This window comes from Oncorhynchus keta, chromosome 24 (assembly GCF_023373465.1).
Source record: "Oncorhynchus keta strain PuntledgeMale-10-30-2019 chromosome 24, Oket_V2, whole genome shotgun sequence".
Lineage (NCBI taxonomy): Eukaryota > Metazoa > Chordata > Actinopteri > Salmoniformes > Salmonidae > Oncorhynchus > Oncorhynchus keta.
The window spans coordinates 11,253,191-11,262,989 of NC_068444.1; positions in this window are offsets into that span (position 1 = coordinate 11,253,191).

Below are 9,799 nucleotides of genomic sequence, written 5' to 3' on the forward strand. Positions count from 1 at the left end.
ACTAGAATTCAATGTGACAGATAGTGAGGTCCATAAGGGTTACTACACTAGAATTCAATGTGACAGATAGTGAGGTCCATAAGGGTTACTACACTAGAATTCAATGTGACAGATAGTGAGGTCCATAAGGGTTACTACACTAGAATTCAATGTGAGGTCCATAAGGGTTACTACACTAGAATTCAATGTGACAGATAGTGAGGTCCATAAGGGTTACTTCACTAGAATTCAATGTGACAGATAGTGAGGTCCATAAGGGTTACTACACTAGAATTCAATGTGACAGATAGTGAGGTCCATAAGGGTTACTACACTAGAATTAAATGTGAGGTCCATAAGGGTTACTACACTAGAATTCAATGTGACAGATAGTGAGGTCCAGAAGGGTTACTACACTAGAATTCAATGTGACAGATAGTGAGGTCCATAAGGGTTACTACACTAGAATTCAATGTGAGGTCCATAAGGGTTACTTCACTAGAATTCAATGTGAGGTCCATAAGGGTTACTACACTAGAATTCAATGTGACAGATAGTGAGGTCCATAAGGGTTACTACACTAGAATTCAATGTGACAGATAGTGAGGTCCATAAGGGTTACTACACTAGAATTCAATGTGACAGATAGTGAGGTCCATAAGGGTTACTACACTAGAATTCAATGTGACAGATAATGAGGTCCATAAGGGTTACTACACTAGAATTCAATGTGACAGATAGTGAGGTCCATAAGGGTTACTTCACTAGAATTCAATGTGAGGTCCATAAGGGTTACTACACTAGAATTCAATGTGACAGATAGTGAGGTCCATAAGGGTTACTACACTAGAATTCAATGTGACAGATAGTGAGGTCCATAAGGGTTACTACACTAGAATTCAATGTGACAGATAGTGAGGTCCATAAGGGTTACTTCACTAGAATTCAATGTGACAGATAGTGAGGTCCATAAGGGTTACTACACTAGAATTCAATGTGACAGATAGTGAGGTCCATAAGGGTTACTACACTAGAATTCTATGTGAGGTCCATAAGGGTTACTTCACTAGAATTCAATGTGACAGATAGTGAGGCCCATAAGGGTTACAACACTAGAATTCAATGTGAGGTCCATAAGGGTTACTTCACTAGAATTCAATGTGAGGTCCATAAGGGTTACTACACTAGAATTCAATGTGACAGATAGTGAGGTCCATAAGGGTTAATACACTGGAATTCAATGTGCCAGATAGTGAGGTCCATAAGGGTTACTTCACTAGAATTCAATGTGAGGTCCATAAGGGTTACTACACTAGAATTCAATGTGACAGATAATGAGGTCCATAAGGGCTACTACACTAGAATTCAATGTGACAGATAGTGAGGTCCATAAGGGTTACAACACTACAATTCAATGTGACAGATAGTGAGGTCCATACGGGTTACTTCACTAGAATTCAATGTGACAGATAGTGAGGTCCAGAAGGGTTACTACACTAGAATTCAATGTGACAGATAGTGAGGTCCATAAGGGTTACTTCACTAATATTCAATGTGACAGATAGTGAGGTCCATAAGGGTTACTTCACTAATATTCAATGTGACAGATAGTGAGGTCCATAAGGGTTACTTCACTAATATTCAACGTGACAGATAGTGAGGTCCATAAGGGTTACAACACTAGAATTCAATGTGACAGATAGTGAGGTCCATACGGGTTACTTCACTAGAATTCAATGTGACAGATAGTGAGGTCCATACGGGTTACTACACTAGAATTCAATGTGACAGATAATGAGGTCCAGAAGGGTTACTACACTAGAATTCAATGTGACAGATAGTGAGGTCCATAAGGGTTACTACACTCAAATTCAATGTGACAGATAGTGAGGTCCATAAGGGTAACTTCACTAGAATTCAATGTGACAGATAGTGAGGTCCATAAGGGTTACTTCACTAGAATACAATGTGACAGATAGTGAGGTCCATAAGGGTTACTACACTAGAATACAATGTGACAGATAGTGAGGTCCATAAGGGTTACTTCACTAGAATTCAATGTGAGGTCCATAAGGGTTACTTCACTAGAACTCAATGTGACAGATAATGAGGTCCATAAGGGTTACTACACTAGAATTCAATGTGAGGTCCATAAGGGTTACTTCACTAGATTTCAATGTGAGGTCCATAAGGGTTACTTCACTAGAATTCAATGTGAGCTCCATAAGGGTTACTACACTAGAATACAATGTGACAGATAGTGAGGTCCATAAGGGTTACTACACTAGAATTCAATGTGAGGTCCATAAGGGTTACTACACTAGAACTCAATGTGAGGTCCATAAGGGTTACTTCACTAGAATACAATGTGACAGATAGTGAGGTCCATAAGGGTTACTACACTAGAATACAATGTGACAGATAGTGAGATCCATAAGGGTTACTACACTAGAATTCAATGTGACAGATAGTGAGGTCCATAAGGGTTACTACACTCAAATTCAATGTGACAGATAGTGAGGTCCATAAGGGTAACTTCACTAGAATTCAATGTGACAGATAGTGAGGTCCATAAGGGTTACTTCACTAGAATACAATGTGACAGATAGTGAGATCCATAAGGGTTACTACACTAGAATACAATGTGACAGATAGTGAGATCCATAAGGGTTACTACACTAGAATACAATGTGACAGATAGTGAGGTCCATAAGGGTTACTACACTAGAATACAATGTGACAGATAGTGAGGTCCATAAGGGTTACTTCACTAGAATTCAATGTGAGGTCCATAAGGGTTACTTCACTAGAACTCAATGTGACAGATAATGAGGTCCATAAGGGTTACTACACTAGAATTCAATGTGAGGTCCATAAGGGTTACTTCACTAGATTTCAATGTGAGGTCCATAAGGGTTACTTCACTAGAATTCAATGTGAGGTCCATAAGGGTTACTACACTAGAATACAATGTGACAGATAGTGAGGTCCATAAGGGTTACTACACTAGAATTCAATGTGACAGATAGTGAGGTCCATAAGGGTTACTACACTAGAATTCAATGTGAGGTCCATAAGGGTTACTTCACTAGAATTCAATGTGAGGTCCATAAGGGTTACTTCACTAGAACTCAATGTGACAGATAGTGAGGTCCATAAGGGTTACTACACTAGAATTCAATGTGACAGATGATGAGGTCCAATAAGGGTTACTACACTAGAATACAATGTGACAGATAGTGAGATCCATAAGGGTTACTACACTAGAATTCAATGTGACAGATAGTGAGGTCTATAAGGGTTACTTCACTAAAATTCAATGTGAGGTCCATAAGGGTTACTACACTAGAATTCTTAAACATACTATGAAGAGTCAGTGACTGTACCTCAGACCTGCAGCTCAATTTCTTTCTTTTTCTCTCTCTCTCACACACACACACACACACACACACACACACACACACACACACACACACACACACACACACACACACACACACACACACACACACACACACACACACACACACACACACACACACACACACACACACACACACACACTACTGTACTCACATACTGGAGAGGTTTGTGTCACTCTATTTTCATGAATACATAATCTGGATCTAAGTGTTGAACATCCCAAAATATGTTCAGAAAATTAAGCTCAAGCACCAACGAGATAAGATAGCATGTGTTACATAAATAGCATAGTTTATTTACAAAAAAATATAATTTACAAAAATCAAAAATATGACATACCAGGTATTAAGCAGAAATGGACTTTAATCAATATTACAAACTTAGAGAATCATATTTATGCTCATATATATTATGTTAACTAATTGCAATGAAAAATGGAATTTGGAAATGGCCTAATCAAAACCAAATTAAATCTGTGTGACATGATACCCTTTGGATTTATCATTTTAGAATGTCAGTGTACTCGCTAGTACACAGTGCAGGTTTTAATCATGACCAGAGGGACCGCCTTAGTGCCAAATTATCCTAAGTAGATTTAAAAACAGCATAATTCTGCAGTTCTGGTGAGAGCTGGCAAAATGTTTCACAACCTCATCCATGTTGAGGGAGCGTGCCGTCCTTGAATCAACACTGAGAATTCAGAGCTGACTTAACCTGTCATCAACCATTTTCATCTAAAGATGGGTTTCAATCAGTTTTAAAGTTGAGAAGCTTCTCTCGCAGGAAGCACAGCAACAGAAATCTTACAATGTTGAAATCGCTCATGGAAGACCTCTTTATAAGGTTCTATAAACACAACAAAGTCAAGGAGAGGAGACGGTCTGTCCCTTCCACTTTTCCATCTCCTATCAAGAATAATAATAATAATATATGCCATTTAGCTGACGCTTTTATCCAAAGCGACTTACAGTCATGTGTGCATACATTCTACTTGGTTTGATGAACCTCATGTTTGAGCTCCTCTAAATCTGACTCAAAGGTCTGAGCAAAGGCAAACAGAGGCTCCTCATTCAAAAATGTTGTACTCTCTGGGTTGAGAGACTGGACCCCTTGCATTATCTTGCAATTATTATTTGAAAAACGCCTCTGCAGCTCAGCTGTGAGACAGTCAAGCACCTGATAAAAGATAAGCCCTTTGGAAGCTCTCACCATCACTTTGGTCACTATGTTTCTGTCATACAGGGCTCATCGTCAATGAGTCATGACATCTTAAGCTTGTTTTCAGCTGTCTTGTACACACTGTTTGTACACTTATTTTGCAGTGTTCTGCAATCTCTTCAACCTCTTTCCATAGTTTTCCATAGTAACCCTCACTTCTGTAGTCCTGTAATGTGTCTGTAGGACACCTACTAGATCCACAGCCCTTGCTAGGTCAAGAGAGCTTGATTGGAGCATGTCAGAAAGACATTTGGCATCACCAAGCACTTTCCAAAAGGTAACCAAAAGCCCTATGAGATGTAAATCTATCTGAGAAAGAAGGCCCCTTGTCTCCACTGATCTATCACCACTATTTTCAAGTGTGATATCCTGTAACACTCTCAGAACTGCTGGAAGCCTGTCCCTCAGATCACGGCATGCCATTTAGCTGCATGCTCACCTTACATCCGTAAGTCTCCGTAGTTCCCTGGGCTGCTGCTGTTGATTCAGCTCTTTCTGAACTGCAAGCCACTTGAGATGAACGTACGAGCCAGATACAAAGTTATAAAGCTTCTGCAGGACAGCAAAAACGTTAACTGCCTCAGGCACTGATTTTACAACATCGACAAGAACCAAATTCAAACAATGTGCATTACAGTGTACATAAAATGCTAATCTTGCACTGTTTTTAAATCCGTGCAGACACACCAGAATGCTTTCCGCTCATGACGGATGCACCGTCACAGCCTTGCTCCACAAGATTATTTCTGTAGTCCAGACCACGTTTTTCATGGCAATCAATTATAATTTTTCTGAGACCTGCTGCATCTAGAATTTCAGCCGACTGTGGGCTCGTTGTAATAGTACCTCATAACGAAAGACATTTGTTCTTTTTCTTTAAATCTTTGGTTTCATCTGCAATTACGCTGAAAAACTTCACTTTCTTTTATTTATCTTATTATTCCACTCTGTACCATCTCAGCTAAGCCCTCGAGAACTTCGTTCTGGATTTGGTGGCTTGTGTACTTAGCGTTGCCACATGCATTCATTCTTTTCTCTATGAGAGGGTCAGGCTTTGCTATTTTTTTTCTAAGCTTGTCGAAAGAAATACCCCTTGTTGTGAGAGTCAATAGACTCTCGATGACCTCTCTGCGCTATATTTTGAGTGGCAGTTTAATAGGAGCACATGAGCAATTGTTCTAATGTAAGTACAGTTTTCCTCACCTTTATTTTTCCGGGCCTCATTTATGAAATCTAACATTGATGAGTTGCTGTCAATAGCCTTTTTATACTGATTCCAAGCATACATAGTATTGATATGATGCTCTGCCTTCGAATGGAGCATAAACCCAGAATCTATAATAATATATTATATATATTTTATATTTCAGGCTAGAGTCTATTTCTCTCCACTTCCTGTCTGGCAGATGTGCCCAAAGTAAACTGCCTGTTACTCAGGCCCAGAAGCCAGGATATGCATATAATTGGTACCAAAGAAAAACCAACTGGAAAATATATTTTTTGAGAGCACATGCTCTTAAAATGGAAAGCTATGGGGCATATGCAATTCCAGCTCCCAGATTGCAATTCCTATGGCTTTCACTAGATGTCACCAGTCTTTGTTCAAGGTTTCAGGCTTGTTTCTTCCGAAATTAGGAAGAATTTTGAGTTTTGGTACTGGGAGTCAGAGTTGGAAGTCAGTCTGTGCGCACTCGACGAAGAGGACGCGTACCTGCTAATTTTACTTATAATAATAATATAATATATAGTTTAGAAGACATTTTATGCCTGAGGACTAAATACAGTCATGTGTGCATTGTTTTAACAAAGTTTAGGTGGTCCCGCTTTTGGATTCCCACTGCCCTGTTGACAAGCGCCATTACTCTAATCAACTGAGCTAACAAAAGGACCAGTTGGAAGTCATCTGTGCGGATTTTATCTAACAAAACTGACATGCATGAATTTTAGCTGGCACCCTTTGGATTGAACATATTTATTTTCAAAAGTATGAAATATTTAGTTGAATTACATTTTATGAAGCCTGTGCCTGAGGATTAAAAGAACCGTAATGTCTTTCTTGTTTTAACAAAGTTTAGCATGGTAGCTTTCGGATTCAAGCTTTCTCTGCATGTTGAACAATGCTGTTAGATTAACAAATCAATGGGGCCAACTAAACAGACTTTTGGGATATAAAGAAATTTTATCTAACAAAATTGTATTTATGATGTGCTGGCACCCTTTGGACTGCAAATCAGAAACTTTTTTCAAAAGTAACACTTTTAATCCGAGATTTAAAATTTTAAAACAAAAAACTGAAGCCTGTGCTGGTTGAAAATATTTTGAAGTGTAAAACTGAATGTGTTACCCAAAGATAGATTTAACAAGTCATTTTGCATGCATTTCACCTGTCAAGCCTATTGTAAATTGGACAATGCTGTTCCCCTTAACAAGACTTAAGCTTTTAAGATATAAGACACTTTACATTGTCACCTAAATGTCTATAGTATCCATAAAAATGTATTTAACCTTATTTTTTTGTTGTTGTAACTAGCTATTTATCCAAACTTTTAAAATGAAAATAAAACTTTTTTTTGTCAGACTTTAAAAACTTTCCAAAACACCCACTTATTGTAGCTCTCCCTGCATCATGATGTTCAACATGGCTTTATGGTGTAAAACTGAATGTGTTACCCAAAGATAGATTTAACAAGTTATTTTGCATTCATTTGCACCAGCTGCTGTAAGGCTAACAGTCCAAACAGCAGACCAAGCATACTGGGATTTCTGTGGGCAGCTTTGGCCCTGTTGTCTAAAGGTGAGGAACACTTCACAGAAAATTGAAGATTTCAAGTCAGGCATAATGTTTTTTTTTCATCCCCTTCAACAATCAATCAATTAATCACATTTATTTATAAAGCCCTTTTTAGCAGAGTGCTTTACAGAAACCCAGTCTAAAACCTCAAACAGCATGCAATGTAGATGGTGGCAGGAAGAAAGGCAGGAACCTAGGGAGAAACCTAGAGAGGAACCAGGCTCTGTGGGGTGGCCAGTCCTCTTCTGGCTGTGCCGGGTGGAGATTATAAGAGTACATGGCCATTAAGGCCAGATTGTTCTTCAAGAAGTTCAAACGTTCATAGATGACCAGCAGGGGTCAAATAATAATCACAGTGGCTGTAGAGGGTGCGACAGGTCAGTACCTCAGGAGTAAATGTCAGCTGGTCTTTCATAGTCGACCATTCATATGTCGAGACAGCAGGTGCGGTAGAGAGAAAGAGTCGAAAACAGCAGGTCCAGGACAAGGTAACACGTCCGGTTCCATAGCCGCAGGCAGAACAGTTGAAACTGGAGCAGCAACACGACCAGGTGCACTGAGAACAGCCAGGAGTCATCAGGCCAGGTAGTCCTGAGGCATGATCCTAGGGCTCAGGTCCTCCAGGGGGAGGGAGAGAGAATTAGAGGGAGCATACTTCAATTCACACAGGACATAAGATAAGACGGGAGAAATACACCAGATACGCCCGGCACATAGACTATTGCAGGATAAATACTGAAGGCTGAGACAGGGGAGGGGTTGGGGACACTGTTGCCCCGTCTGACAATACAATACCCCCGGACAGGGCCAAACCAGGGTAGATATAACCCCACCCACGTTTCCAAAGCACAGCCCCCACACCTCTAGAGGGATATCAATAGACCAACAACTTACTATCCTGAAACAAGGTATAGCCCACGAAGATCTCCTCCACCACATGAGCCCAAAGAGGGCTCTTACACAACACAACACAACTAAGAGTCACAATGACACGCAACCATAACCCAGAAGTGATACCATTAAAACATTGTCCGTCTGTTTGAGAATTGAATAGAGAACAACAAATCTGTTTTGTTGAGTGTATCGTGATTGAATTTTATCACCAAGACCAATCCAATTGTTCCAAACTACTGCTGCTGCATGGATAGCCTTGTAATGTCAATTTCTCTGTTTTGTCTACGAGAGTTATGGAACTTGGCAGATAGAGCATTGTACTGAAATGACTAAACCATGGTGGTTTTAGTGTAGACTCGATGTATTACTTAACTAATGCAGGAGTTATTCAAAAACTGACTTTACAGCCATGAACTCACTGAACTTTTATTCACATTCATGAAGTCAAAGATCATACCCAACTCACACCATTACAAATAAAAAGTGAGGTTAGCATGACTTTGGGGTTATTTTACCTTTATTTAACTAGGCAAGTCAGTTAAGAACAAATTCTTATTTTCAATGACAGCCTAGGAACAGTGGGTTCAGGGGCAGAACGACAGATTTGTACCTTGTCAGGTCAGGGGTTTGAACTTGCAACCTACCGGTTACTAGACCAATGCTCTAACCACTAGGCTACCCTTTAACCTCTCTGTAACTTTCTCATTCATCATAATTCACGGCTCATTCAGGATTACCCATAATTATGGTAGCATCCAGATTAACGTAGAAGTTTTTAGAAACACAGATTCTTAACACAGAAGCGACTCCAAAATAAGACCTTACATAGTTATCCATTCATTTCCATTCAACCCAACTCAAAACGAACTGCAAATGCATCCAATAATTGAGTATGGTCACTACCTTGATGTTGTCATTGCGTGCTAGTAATATGGGACGAATTACTAAACGTTTTGACTACTTTATTGATAAGAATATTTTGGAGTGTCAATTTTGACTCTTGTTTTTTTTTTATAAAAAAAAATATTGCCCTTTAAACAAAATCTCTTTCTCTGAGCAATTGGATTAGTATAAAATAATATCACTTCACAATTTTTTTTATCATACAATATAGTATTTGAATGATTTATTGGTGATCTTTATCAAGGTGTGTGAATAAATTCAGACCCTAATGTTCTCCACCATATAATAGACCAGGGTGGAACATGTGTTTCTATTCCACAATGCAAAGTTAACAGTAGCTTTCAGACACAAGTTGTGGTTGATAGACAGCTTTCCCATGACCAACTGTAGGCCTACCGTCCTGTAAGGTTATGAGAAATATAGTCAGGCTTACTACAGTTGTCCGTGGTCAGATACACCAGGAAGTAAAGCCAGACACTCCACGTTGTTCTCCTGTAGCTAGGCTTTATATTAGGACCTGTGTGGACCAAACAATTGACTGACCCAGATTGTATGAATGTCAATTCCCTGTTCACGCCCACATCAAATTAT